Source organism: Cucumis melo, chromosome 12 (genome assembly GCF_025177605.1).
Source record: "Cucumis melo cultivar AY chromosome 12, USDA_Cmelo_AY_1.0, whole genome shotgun sequence".
Classification (NCBI taxonomy): domain Eukaryota; kingdom Viridiplantae; phylum Streptophyta; class Magnoliopsida; order Cucurbitales; family Cucurbitaceae; genus Cucumis; species Cucumis melo.
Window position 1 is genome coordinate 15,162,981 of NC_066868.1, and position 11,979 is coordinate 15,174,959.

At 31.8% G+C, this 11,979-nt stretch overlaps 1 long non-coding RNA gene across 1 annotated transcript; it reads left to right on the plus strand.

Moving 5' to 3' along the window:
• Positions 1–1,619: 1,619 nt before the first annotated feature.
• On the plus strand, positions 1,620–11,405 carry LOC127144283 (uncharacterized). The gene is made up of 4 exons (XR_007815902.1): positions 1,620–1,812; positions 8,640–8,866; positions 10,658–10,869; positions 11,024–11,405. It is a non-coding gene; the product is annotated as an uncharacterized LOC127144283 (long non-coding RNA).
• The last annotated feature ends 574 nt before the right edge of the window (positions 11,406–11,979 follow it).

An 11,979-nucleotide genomic window follows, 5' to 3' on the forward strand; every position in this document is an offset into this window, starting at 1 on the left:
TCGCATATAAATTATAGTCATATCTAAACGATTGCGTCATAGCCATATCTAAACGATCGCATATAAATTATAGTCATATCTAAACAATCGCGTATAATTTCTAAACGGTCGCGTATGTATTGAACTATATCTAAACGATCGTAAATATATTACGCGCGCGTTATTGACAGCGTAGTTGACAGAGCATTTTTAGTATTTTAGACGGTGGACCTCTGAGATTTTTCCGTTTTTGGAATTGTTATATAGACTGTAAATATTTTGCCGCTTTTTTATATTTTTGAAAAAACTCCTACATTTTTATTATTATTACTTTTGTTTATTATTTTTTAGGTTAATATTACCATTTACGTTGTTGTTATTATTATTATTAATGTTATTCTTTTATTTATTTATTTATTTATTTATTATTAATACTATTATTTAGGGTGGGCGGCAACCCATTTTATTTCATCTATTTATTTATTTATTTTTAATTTTCTTTTTTTTTTTTTTATTATTATGTTTTTTCTTTATGTTTTAACTATTTTTATGTTTTTTCTTCATTTTCTTATCATCTATTTTCATTACCATCATGATTAATATTATAATTACTATCGCTACTTTTAAGGCTCTATGGTTACGTATTTAGCTCTTCTTTTATTTTCATTTTTCTTTTAAAATTAAATTTCTACTCCATTTTGTTTTGATAAACGATATTTTGATTGTATCATCTAACTTTTACCTTCTTAAATTCGTATCTTATTTATGCTTTAGATGTGCTTAATTATGTGTATGCATATTTCCTTTAACATTAAGCATTTATTTTGATAATCTACTGTGATAATATTTTGCAGAATACTTATAAAAATTAATTTGTACTTGAATCGCTTTTTCTAAAAGCAATATCCCGATTATCAGTTTCAAGCACACTCTAAAAATGTTTAAAACACTACTTCGAATAATTATCGGATAATCAAGTTTTCCTAAAATAACTCATTTTAAAAACTAATCCATTAAAAAGTTATACAAATCAAACACACCCTATGACAATTATGAGAGCTGACCACTGTTTGTGGTGTTGGAGAAAGACTTGGTGAATAATAATGAATATGACAGAAGAATGAAGGCATCTTCAATGTGAGTGAAGGAATTGTGTAAGCTCCAAGTTGGACCAGCTCACAAGAAGTTGTGAAAGTGTGGCCTCTCTCTCCTATCTCTATCTCTATCTCTATTTCCATTCAATATGTGTTAGGTCAAGAATCCAGTGCTTGTCAAATGGGGATTCTCAGTTGTTTGTTTTCTTGGGGCGTCAAATGGTGTATATATGTTGTTGATGAGCACTACGAGTGGTAAAAAGCACACCCATCATCACTTAACACTCAGATTCAATTTTGTATCCTTTATTATATGCTATGTTCTACTTTCATTCCGCCCTTTTTCCCTATTTAGATTATTCTAATTCCAGTCTCCTAAACCCCCTTTTAATAGTTTCACAATATATGCCCTTTCTGATCCTTATAATGTGTGGATTGGAATTTATAAATACATACATACATACATACATACATACATACATATATATATATATATATATATATATATATATTCCTCCTTTGAACACTTACGTTGTTCATGAAATTTATACTGCTTTGATCTATATATCTTCTTCAAATAACTCACTACATTATATTATTACATATTTCATGCCTAGATATGTAATCTAGAAACGCATTCTCTTGTGATTTGGAGTTCAAAGCCCTTTGAAGATCCTTCAAACTGGGTTGTCATGAGATATTATATTTTTATGTCTATTTGTTGAGCCAAAACTCCAAGGTGAGATGGCCCCTTTGAGGCTTCATATCTCTTCTCTTTCTGTTTTTCACATGTTGAAAAAATCTCTCTATTGATCATCTTTTGTTTGTCATATGTACTGATGGAACCCATTAATTAATACTAATTAGGAATATCCATTGATAACATATCCCATTGTTGGGTTAAAATAAATTAACTCCAAACTTCTATTTCAAATATTCGATTTCCTCGACTCAAATATTAAAAAAAAAAAGAAAAACCACCCTTATGGTGAATGCAAAATATATTATATGGTTTGATAGGGCTCGAGAAACTAGTATGTATTCCTCATTGGCTTGTCTACCACCCTTGCTTCTCTAGTATGGTTTCATTCCTCTAGTTGACCCGAATAAGTGCTATTTTTTGCATTGCTATGATGTCGAACCGACCAAACTTTTTTTCCTAAATTAATATAAGAAGCATATATAGTTTTACTAAGCATAGATTGTGATATCATAATCCCGTTTAGAGATTATTTACTTCTCCATCTCGAGGATTGTCGAATGAAGTTATTTACATTGTCTTTCGTCTTAAACTCACTTCAACCACTACCGACATCAGAGGGTGGTTGCAATCCTCGAGGTTGCAAGATGTCAGGGTCGAGCTGAACTTAGTTAATTTTTTATTGTATTATTTCTTTTTCAAAATGTTATTTGGTTCAAAATCGTGTACCAAATATAAAAAATCTTGGTACACCATCTTAAACAAAAATTGTTGGGACATTGATACATGATCATTTAGATTTGGCTACACAAATCGTGTAGCCAAATCTAAACGATATTGGTATAAGCTCGTGTACCAAATATAAAAAATCTTGAAAAAAAATTGTTAAGATATCGGTACACGATCTTTTAGATTGAGTACACGTTCATGTAACCAAATCTAAACGATCGTGTGCCAAATATAAACGAATCTACAAGATTGTGTACAATCGTGTATCATTTTCTAGATGATCGTGTATCATTTCCTACACGATCGTGCATCATGATCGTCTAGAAAAAGAATTCACTACAAGAAATTCACCTTTTGCCGATGACAAAAATCGTCAGCATATCTTTAAAAAACCGTCGACTTTTCTTTTGCCAACGATTTTCAGCCGTCTGCACAAACTGTCGGTGTAGATCCGTCGGAAGAACCTACTCCGATGCAAAAAAAAGAGACCGTCGGCAAATACTGGAATCGCCGACGAAATGGAACCAACGGAGCTATACCGACACTAGAAATTAACCGTTGGTGAAAGAGGTATTCACCGACGAAAAAAATATTTCGTCGGCATTTTTTACGCCAACGGTGTAAGAATGTCATCGGCATATCCTTGTATTGCCAATGACATTTATAGCCAACAATGTCGATTTATTATGCCGATAGTTATAATTTTCGTCAGCAAATCCATGAAATGCCGACGGTTTAAAACAATGTCGTGGGCAGAAGCATTTTTTTAAAACATATATTTTACATTTGTATTGGTTTTCTACAATTCTTTTGGTTTGTACCTAAACACAATTCAAACTATAGAAATATAAAATACTAAAATTCATTTAATGTTTCAACAAAAGTTACAATTGTTTCTTTCATAATTAATATAAGCCAAAACAGTAAATTCGTCCAAAACAACAAAAATTACAACAATACATAAAACTACATAAACTTCTAATTTGCTTGAAGTGATCCCCGTTGAAAGGTGAACCTGAAAAACAAATAAAAAGAAAACAATAGAAACATATTTAATAAACTAAGTATAATTTACACTTTATATATATATATATATACACAAAAACTTTACATAATTTCTTGAAAAACAAACTTAGAATAACAAGTTACATACTTTTCTCTACAACTAAAACAATAACAATTACATACTAAATAATCAAACTTTACATAACCAAAACAATAACTTACAAAAAGAAAACTACATTTCATCCCACATCCAAGAAAACAAATCTAAACTTCAAATCTAAACCTATGTTCATGAACCTTTCTCTACAACCAAAACATAACTAACATACTAAATAATCAAACTTTACGTAACCAAAACAATAACAAAAACAACCATCCTACATTTTCGCATCCACATTCAAGAAAACAAATCTACATTTACATTTCACTACGTTTTAGGCAAAATTGCACAATAAATCATAACATCTCTCCTAAAAACATATCAATTGCTACCATAACTGCAGGATAGCAACAAATTCAAAGAATGGTAAATCTAAGCAATCCCTAAAATGTTAATGTATTACAGCTGCTACCATAACGGCAGGATAGCAACAAATGCTCAAACAAAGGTCATATGAATAAAATAATAGTGCATATCTATTTTGAAGTTCCTTCTTGTGACGCCATGAATTGCTTGATTAATTCTTTCAAACCGTCAACCTCTGCCTTTGTTGCCATAAGCTCTTCCACAAAATAAAAGTGGTTGAAAACTGTAATTTTGAAACATAAAAGTGGTTGAAAAAGAGAGTGATTGAAAATTGTAGGAACGAAATGAGTTTGGTATTACAAATTGAACTCAAAACACTTAATTAAAACATGAGTTTCAAATTGTATTTACAACAATACAAGCTCATTATTTTATGGTTGTAAAAATGCCTTTGGTGTTTATAAACACTATTTTGTATTTATAAACACTATTTTGTACTTATAAACACTTATTTAAACATACAGAAAGTCAATCTAAACATGTCGTATACTATTTGTTGTTTTATTTTATATTTATTTATCTTTTTTTTTTTTTTGACAAAAGGCTAAAAGATTTCCCCCGTAAGATTACTAAATTTAAGGATTCTATAGGGAATCTGTAGACAAAAATATCTCATATAAAGTCTAGAAAAACTAAAGTTTGATATACAACCATAAACAATTAATTAAGAACTTTGGAATGAATTATTCTTATTCCGTGCAAATTCAGAATCGTGAAGTATGGATATCCGAAGTAAAATGGATGTTTAAAAAGGAGAAAGAATTTGGGAAATTGCCAAAAATATGCCAATTTTGGAGGGGTAAAATTGAGTTTGAAAAAAGTCAGAGATTTAGGACAAATTGGGGGTGAAAGTTCAATTTTGCCCTTAATGAAAAATTTTCCTTCTCCTTAACCTAAAATACAATGTAAAAAAAAAAAAAGATCGCTTATAACAAACTGTATCTTGAGACATTTGAGTATTTATAGACACGATTTGGTCGAGAAAATGAACCAAGAAACCACTATACATTTTAGGCTATAAGTATCAAAATTTCTCAAGATCATAAATTTCGATGCAATTTTATTACAAGAAAATTCGCTTTATACCACACATGCTTATTATATCCAAGCAGAAAAGTAACTAAAACATGATGATCATCAACTTGATTCAACAATACTTAACCTTTTATGCAATATCTTTAAGAGAAAAAATCATTAAATTTGCATGTTGATTATGAGTAGTAATTATGTGAACTTATTTGTTAAATAAAATCATAATTCATTGGTTCTAAAATGTTTGCCCTAAAAATTAAAACAAAAATTTATAAATTCCATTTACACTAATCAATCCAAACAAAACCCTAAGTTGAAATTGAAACAAGAACAGACCTAGGAAATACAGAATAATGAAAATGGATGATAAATTGACAAGAAAGTAAGAATGAAAAAGAAGGGAATTAAATTTGAACTTACGAAGAAGAATTGGAGAAAGAAGAAAAAAGGAGGGCACTCCGACGACAGGGCCTAATGGAGGGTGTTGGTGGCAGAGAAGTCGTCTACAGATGTTCTCGGCTGCGTCGGCGTATTTTGGGAGAAGAAAGACAAAATCGGGAAGAAAAGAAAAACCCTACTTTTGTTTTAAAAGATTTACCGACGGTAATTTTAATTTCATCGCCGTTTGTCCATCTAAGCCGACGGTTATAATCCACCGTCGGCATATATCTACAAATGCCGACGGTAAAAAATATGTCGTCGGTAAAAACATATCTACGCCAACGCTATAATTTTTGCCATCGGCGATTTCACTTATTGCCGACGTTAACACAATCCGTTGGCGTATACCACTTCTACCGACGAACTTTAAGGGCGTCGGCATGTTTGTCGTCGGCAAAGGTAAAATTTCTTGTAGTTATTACATGTGCGTGTATGGCCGATCAATCGCATGTTGACTGGAGCATTTTTGGTATTTTCCATCGAGGGCTTATGGACTTTTTCTATTTTCAAAATTGTTCTATACAATGTAAATATTTTTTCGATTTGTTATATTTTTTTAAAAAAAGCTCTTAATAATATGTAATTGATTGAAATAATGCTTTTTTAATCATTTGCTTCAAAATTTTGAGTTATCTATGACTTAATAGATATTGAAAGTCATTGATTTAACGACATAGATGTGATATTCTAAAAAGATGAAGGGTAAATATGTCTATCAATATATTTCTTTTTTTTTTTAGATTCTAGCATTTTACATATTACAGATGTAGATATAGCACCCTAAGTTTAGGCGGGGACATAAATGAACTAAGATCTTCACATATGAATGAGAAGGATCTTAAAGATATGAAAGTTATACGGTTATGAAAAACTTAAAAGATTTGAAAGTCGACCCATACCAACAAAGTACACCCTTCTTTTTGGTATTTCAATCATAGAAACTCTAAAATTAAGTGTGCTTAGGTTAAAGCAAATCTATGTTTTGGAGTGATTCCATGTTGGATGGCCACATAAGAATTTTATAGGAATTGAAGCATGTGAGTTTGAACAAAGGAATTAGAAGGACTCGTCTTGGTGCTATGAGGTTTTGGTGTTAAATATCTTACCTTGGGGCTTATGATTTAAATCTCCACTTTTGTTATAAAAAATGATAATACTACAACATTGGAGTGGAAAGACAAACATATCTCATTATAACATTCACCAAAAAAGTTAAATATTAAAATGTTAACCCCAGGTTATGTTGGTAACTAGTTGAATCCAAGCAGTGTCCATTAAAATGATATATAGAAGCCACAAACTACAAAAGAATATGGATATTTAATAAAGTGCAAATGCATAACAATTCTATAAGGTGATTGAAGACCAAAATTTATAAGGTGATCGAATTACCTGAAACTTATAATCACCGAAATAAGTGAACCCTCCTATCAAACAAGGAATATGAGGTTGATGAAGTATAACGTTTTTAGGACCATAACTTGTTTTTGTAAGTTGATACTAGAATTCTCATAATCCTTTTAAGATCAATAAACTGGTTTCTACTCATCATGTCACACTTCTACATGGACAATTATAAACTCATATCACATGATATATACTTATTTGTAACAACTATTTCCCGTTAATAATTAAATTAATTTCAATAAAGACTTCTCTAATTAAAATATTTTTGAAGCATTTGTTTATACTATCACGCTTATGGAGGCGTGTCGCCTAGACACTCAACATGTATCACACCGCGAGATAAATGCCGAATGCCTAATAGATTGATAAATTTTTCATGTAAATTTACTTCAATAATCTTGTTGGAAGTAGTGGCTTCACATTCCAATAAGTTTTGGTTTAAATCCTCTTGAGCATAATACAATCTTAGTTTTTGGGTGTAAATTGCTAAAGTGGAAACTCAATAAATTTGGATTAGTATGCTTGTTTCACTACAAGAAATCTGGCCTTTAATGTCACTTGGCAACCGACATCTTTGCGAGCGTTATTAAAGGGCTTTAATGTCGGTTGGGCTTCAATGTCGGTTATAAACCGACATCTTTGAAGGTGTTATTGAAGGCCTTTAATGTCGGTTCATCTTTAATGTCGGTGGATAACCGACATTAAATATGTCTTTAATGTCACTTATGATACATCTTTAATGTCATTTTTCCACCGACATTAAAGATGTCTTTAATTTTTTTTAACCGACATTAAAGCTGTCTTTAATGTCGTTTTTTCAAATTTATTTTTATTAAATCCTTGCATTATTGTCCATTTTGTATGACACCAAATAGTTAAAAATGAAATCTTTTACTTATACAAAATGAAATCTTAATAATGTGTACATTTATATACAACTTGGCTCCAAACACAAAGAAATTATGAAGCTTAATTATTATACACTGATCATCCTTTGGAAAGAAAGAAAAAGAATATATTGAGAGAGCAATAACTAAAACTGCAACTAATAGCAAACTAGAACGCTTCACAAATGACCATCTTCAATATCTTGTCACAAAGATGAGGGTCTCGCTAATTGTACTCACTTGCAACCATTTCTTCTATTGCAGTCATTTGTTTAGAGATAGCTCCTCCCTGTAAAAGACATCAAGATGGTTGAATTGATAAGTAACAACGTTATGACCTAGTTATAATTGCAAGTCCTCGCAACCGAAACCTACGTAACTAAGTACCCATTTCACAAACAAAACAAAAATATAAAAAACAGAAACCAACTTATTTAAGAGAAAAAAATGTCATTCAAAGCAAGCAAACCACAAATGAACTTTGTGAATTTATATCCCTTAAATTTACAGTAAAATTAAAAGACATAAGCTACCATCTTACTCAAATGCCATGAAGGAAAACATTAACTTACCAAACAAAAATTGTCTGTTAATATTAAACACATTAGTTTATTTTTTTTTCCTACATTGAACACAGAACCTTGGGAAGGACATAGGGAACATTCTATGTTGGAACACGCATGTATTGCATGAGTGGTTAGTTATGCTTGTTAGCCTTACCGATGCACTATTTCAAGTTTTAGAAAAGATCAATGATATTGCATGGAAAGTTGATATCTGGGGTAAGTATCATGGGAGTGCTACATTTAATGTCGCTGACTTATCTTTGTTTGATGAAGGTAATTCTGATTCGAGGACGAATCCTTTCAAAGGAGGAAGAATGATACAATGTTGAACAACAAAGCAGAAAATGATCAGGCTAAACAAGGTCACACCAACTCAAATGAAGAGGAAAATGAAGCACATGCTAGAAATTCATGCAAGAACTCTCCAAGTCAAACCAATCAAGAGGCAATCATTATGGCTCAAGGCTCAATAACAAAAGCTAGAGCTAAAAGACTTCAAGGTAGATTAAATGTTTGTTTACAAGCTAAATTTTCAGATTTTAATGACAAATTGAAACTTCAAGAGTCACTTACCCACCTAAGAATCATAATAAATATAGAAATTCATATTCATTCATATCTTCAATGCATTTCTAGATTCATTCACATCTTTAATATTTTATTTGATGTTATGTATTTTCATTTATTAGAGTAGTTGGAAGGGCATAAAATTAAATGTTTATGTTTTTTCATATAAAATTTTTTTGATTAGTATATTAGAGTTGTAGTTTTCACATTTTGGGTAAAAATTGGAATTTGAATGAAAACTTCTCATAGAGTGTTATCTCTCAAGCTTTATGCTTTTCTTTGTATTCTTGTGTTAAAATACATGTTTAGGACTTTCAATCTAGTTTGATCAATTAAATTGTGGAGAGTTCAAAATCTTGAAGTTAGGAACAAGTTCTCCTTAATTTCTGCTCGATCTTTGATCAATTCTTTCCAAGCCAAAATCCATTTAGGCTTGGGGTTGTTTAACTATATGTTTAATCAAAGTTATTCTTATTATTGTTGTGGAGTTCACCTAGAATAAGAAAAGTTCTCAAACGTGATTGAGGTAGTTCTGTTTACCAACAACACTTCAAACTTTCACTAGAAAATGGTCTAAAGAAAGAAGATCATGAACATCAAAGATACATGGCTCACATACCCGACTCTCAAGCTTTGGGAAACCTATGTATCTCATGATCTCAACAATACCATTGCCCGCAGATATAAGTCAAATCCTGGTAAAAAAAAACATTGGGAGGCAACAAAATGGGTGTTGAAGATACCTAAAATACTCTAAAGATGCAAATCTTATATGGCTATGTGGACTCTGATTTTGCCAGCCATCGATGTGGACAAAAGTTCATTATCTGGATATGTATTCCTCCTTAGAAATAATGTTTTAAGTTGGAAAGCCCTCCCTTCAACTAGTAATCGACCTCTCAACCACTGAGGCAGAATTTGTTGCCCTTACAAAAGCCATCAAGGAAGGTCTATATGGCTTAAAGTTTTACTCAAAGACTTTGGGATTGTTCAAAAATCTATTCAGATTTTCTGTGACAACCAAAGCACTGTCTACCTTTCAAAGAATAATCAATTTCATGACACAACCAAACATATAGATGTTATCACTTTGTTTGTGAAGAGATTGAGAAAGGAGAAGTGGAAGTGATGAAAATTCACACATCCGAGAATGCCTATGACATGTTGACCAAACCTGTTGCAAAACAGAACCTACAACACTGTAGGATTCATACAACCTGAGATGGCTTAAAAGTAGCAACGACAAAGAGAGAATCAATTCAGCTCATCTGATGAATCAAGGTGGAGACTGTTGGAAAAGGTAGTTTTCTAGCAATTAGATGTTGTTGCCTCATCAGTTGGTTGTCCTTCACATCTCACATCAGCTTTAAATACTTGTACTTTTAGCTTCTTCACACCTTTTTCTTTTTTTCAAAATTTTGTATGAGGATAAACTTAGTGGAAGTGAGAGCTTGTAAAAGGGTCCTTCTTCATCTAAATAAAAATGTTGGTCTGATTTCTTCCATAGTGGACGTAGGCATATTTACTGAACCACTTCATTCCTGTGTTGATTCTCTTCTCCTTCTTCTTTTATATGCTGCCATTGTTTATAATTATTATTCCATTCTACTCTTGAGCACTCCTCTTCATTTTCTTTGATTGTTCTTTCTTGTGCTTCTCTTACATCATAGTGATAAGTGTGTCCTCAGTAGTTGTAACAAAGCTACAGTAAATCTTGGTCCCAGGAAGACCTTCAGAGAGCATGCTTACCTAAGGTCTTTGGTAAATGTCGATGGAACAAAAGCCTCCGAGGCAATTTTTTTTGATCAGTTGCGTTTGATGACCAGTATATTTCTAACATATATGGCTGGAGTAATACCCATACCAAAGTCTAATCAACGTGGAAATATCAACTTCAAACCAATTCAGTCTCAGATAACGAAACATTTTCTTGTAGGTAAGGGTGCACAGTTTACAAGCTTGAAATATGTTGTCGCTGACATAATTTAGTGTTTGCTACTTTGTTATTTGTTATGTATATCTACATTTTTTTGTCTGCTTCTGTTTATTTTGAGGTTTCATATTTTATTTGCGTATATTTATAATTGCAGTGGCATGAAGACTGATGGTCGAATTAATCCGAAGCATGCATTAGAAGTAGTTAAAGGAAAAAATTTTGATTTCCTAGATGCTTTTGAACGTAGGAAAAGTATGGAAACCGACGTATTCGAATTTAAAGAATGTTAGGCCAAGCAAACCCTATGCTTTAATGCATGCAATTGGTGATGGTCCGAGGTTAACATTGCTTTGAGCTTCTTTTCAAGTAATCGAGGAAGAGGCATGCATCTAACTGTACTGAGCCTCTTGTCACATTATATTATGCACATTTGTATTAATGTTGGAGTGATTTTTACATCATAATATAAATTTGTAATTAATTTGTATATTGGTGTTGAGAGTACTTGTATATTGATGAGAAGAGGAATCTATTTTTCTTTGTTCTTTTTAGAATCCCTCAACTACGAATTATTTAGCTTTAATAATAGTCTATTGTTATACATTTTGTTCTTTACGTGGGATCTGCAAATTTTCATTTAGTTGGCTTGTATGTGCGTGTTCCAAAGAATTTGGCCTTGCTTTTCAAGTATATCCCCGTTGGAGTAGTTGAGTGACAAGTATTCTAATGGACTTTCTGCATGTGAAAAATTTAAGGCAGAAGACAACATTTTACTAGGAATTAACAAATACGGCAAGGAAGAGCTGATTGCAGAATTGATGCACTGTCTTAGTTTTGGTGCTCGCATGCAAGTACCTTGTTTTTTAATCTTGCTCAAATCTACTACTAATAACATGTTTGTATCTTTGTCCACAATTATGTGAAGTTGAATAAAGTATCGGATTGGGTTTTGTCTTCCTTACTCACTTTAGAGTCTAAATGCTATATGAGTATGGATACAGATTGAATACTTGCACCATATATCGTTTCTTCAAATGGGAGGTTGCAGGCCCTTCCAAGATCACTGCCATAAAAGAGTGGGCTATTGCTATATATTCTGAAGAACATTGG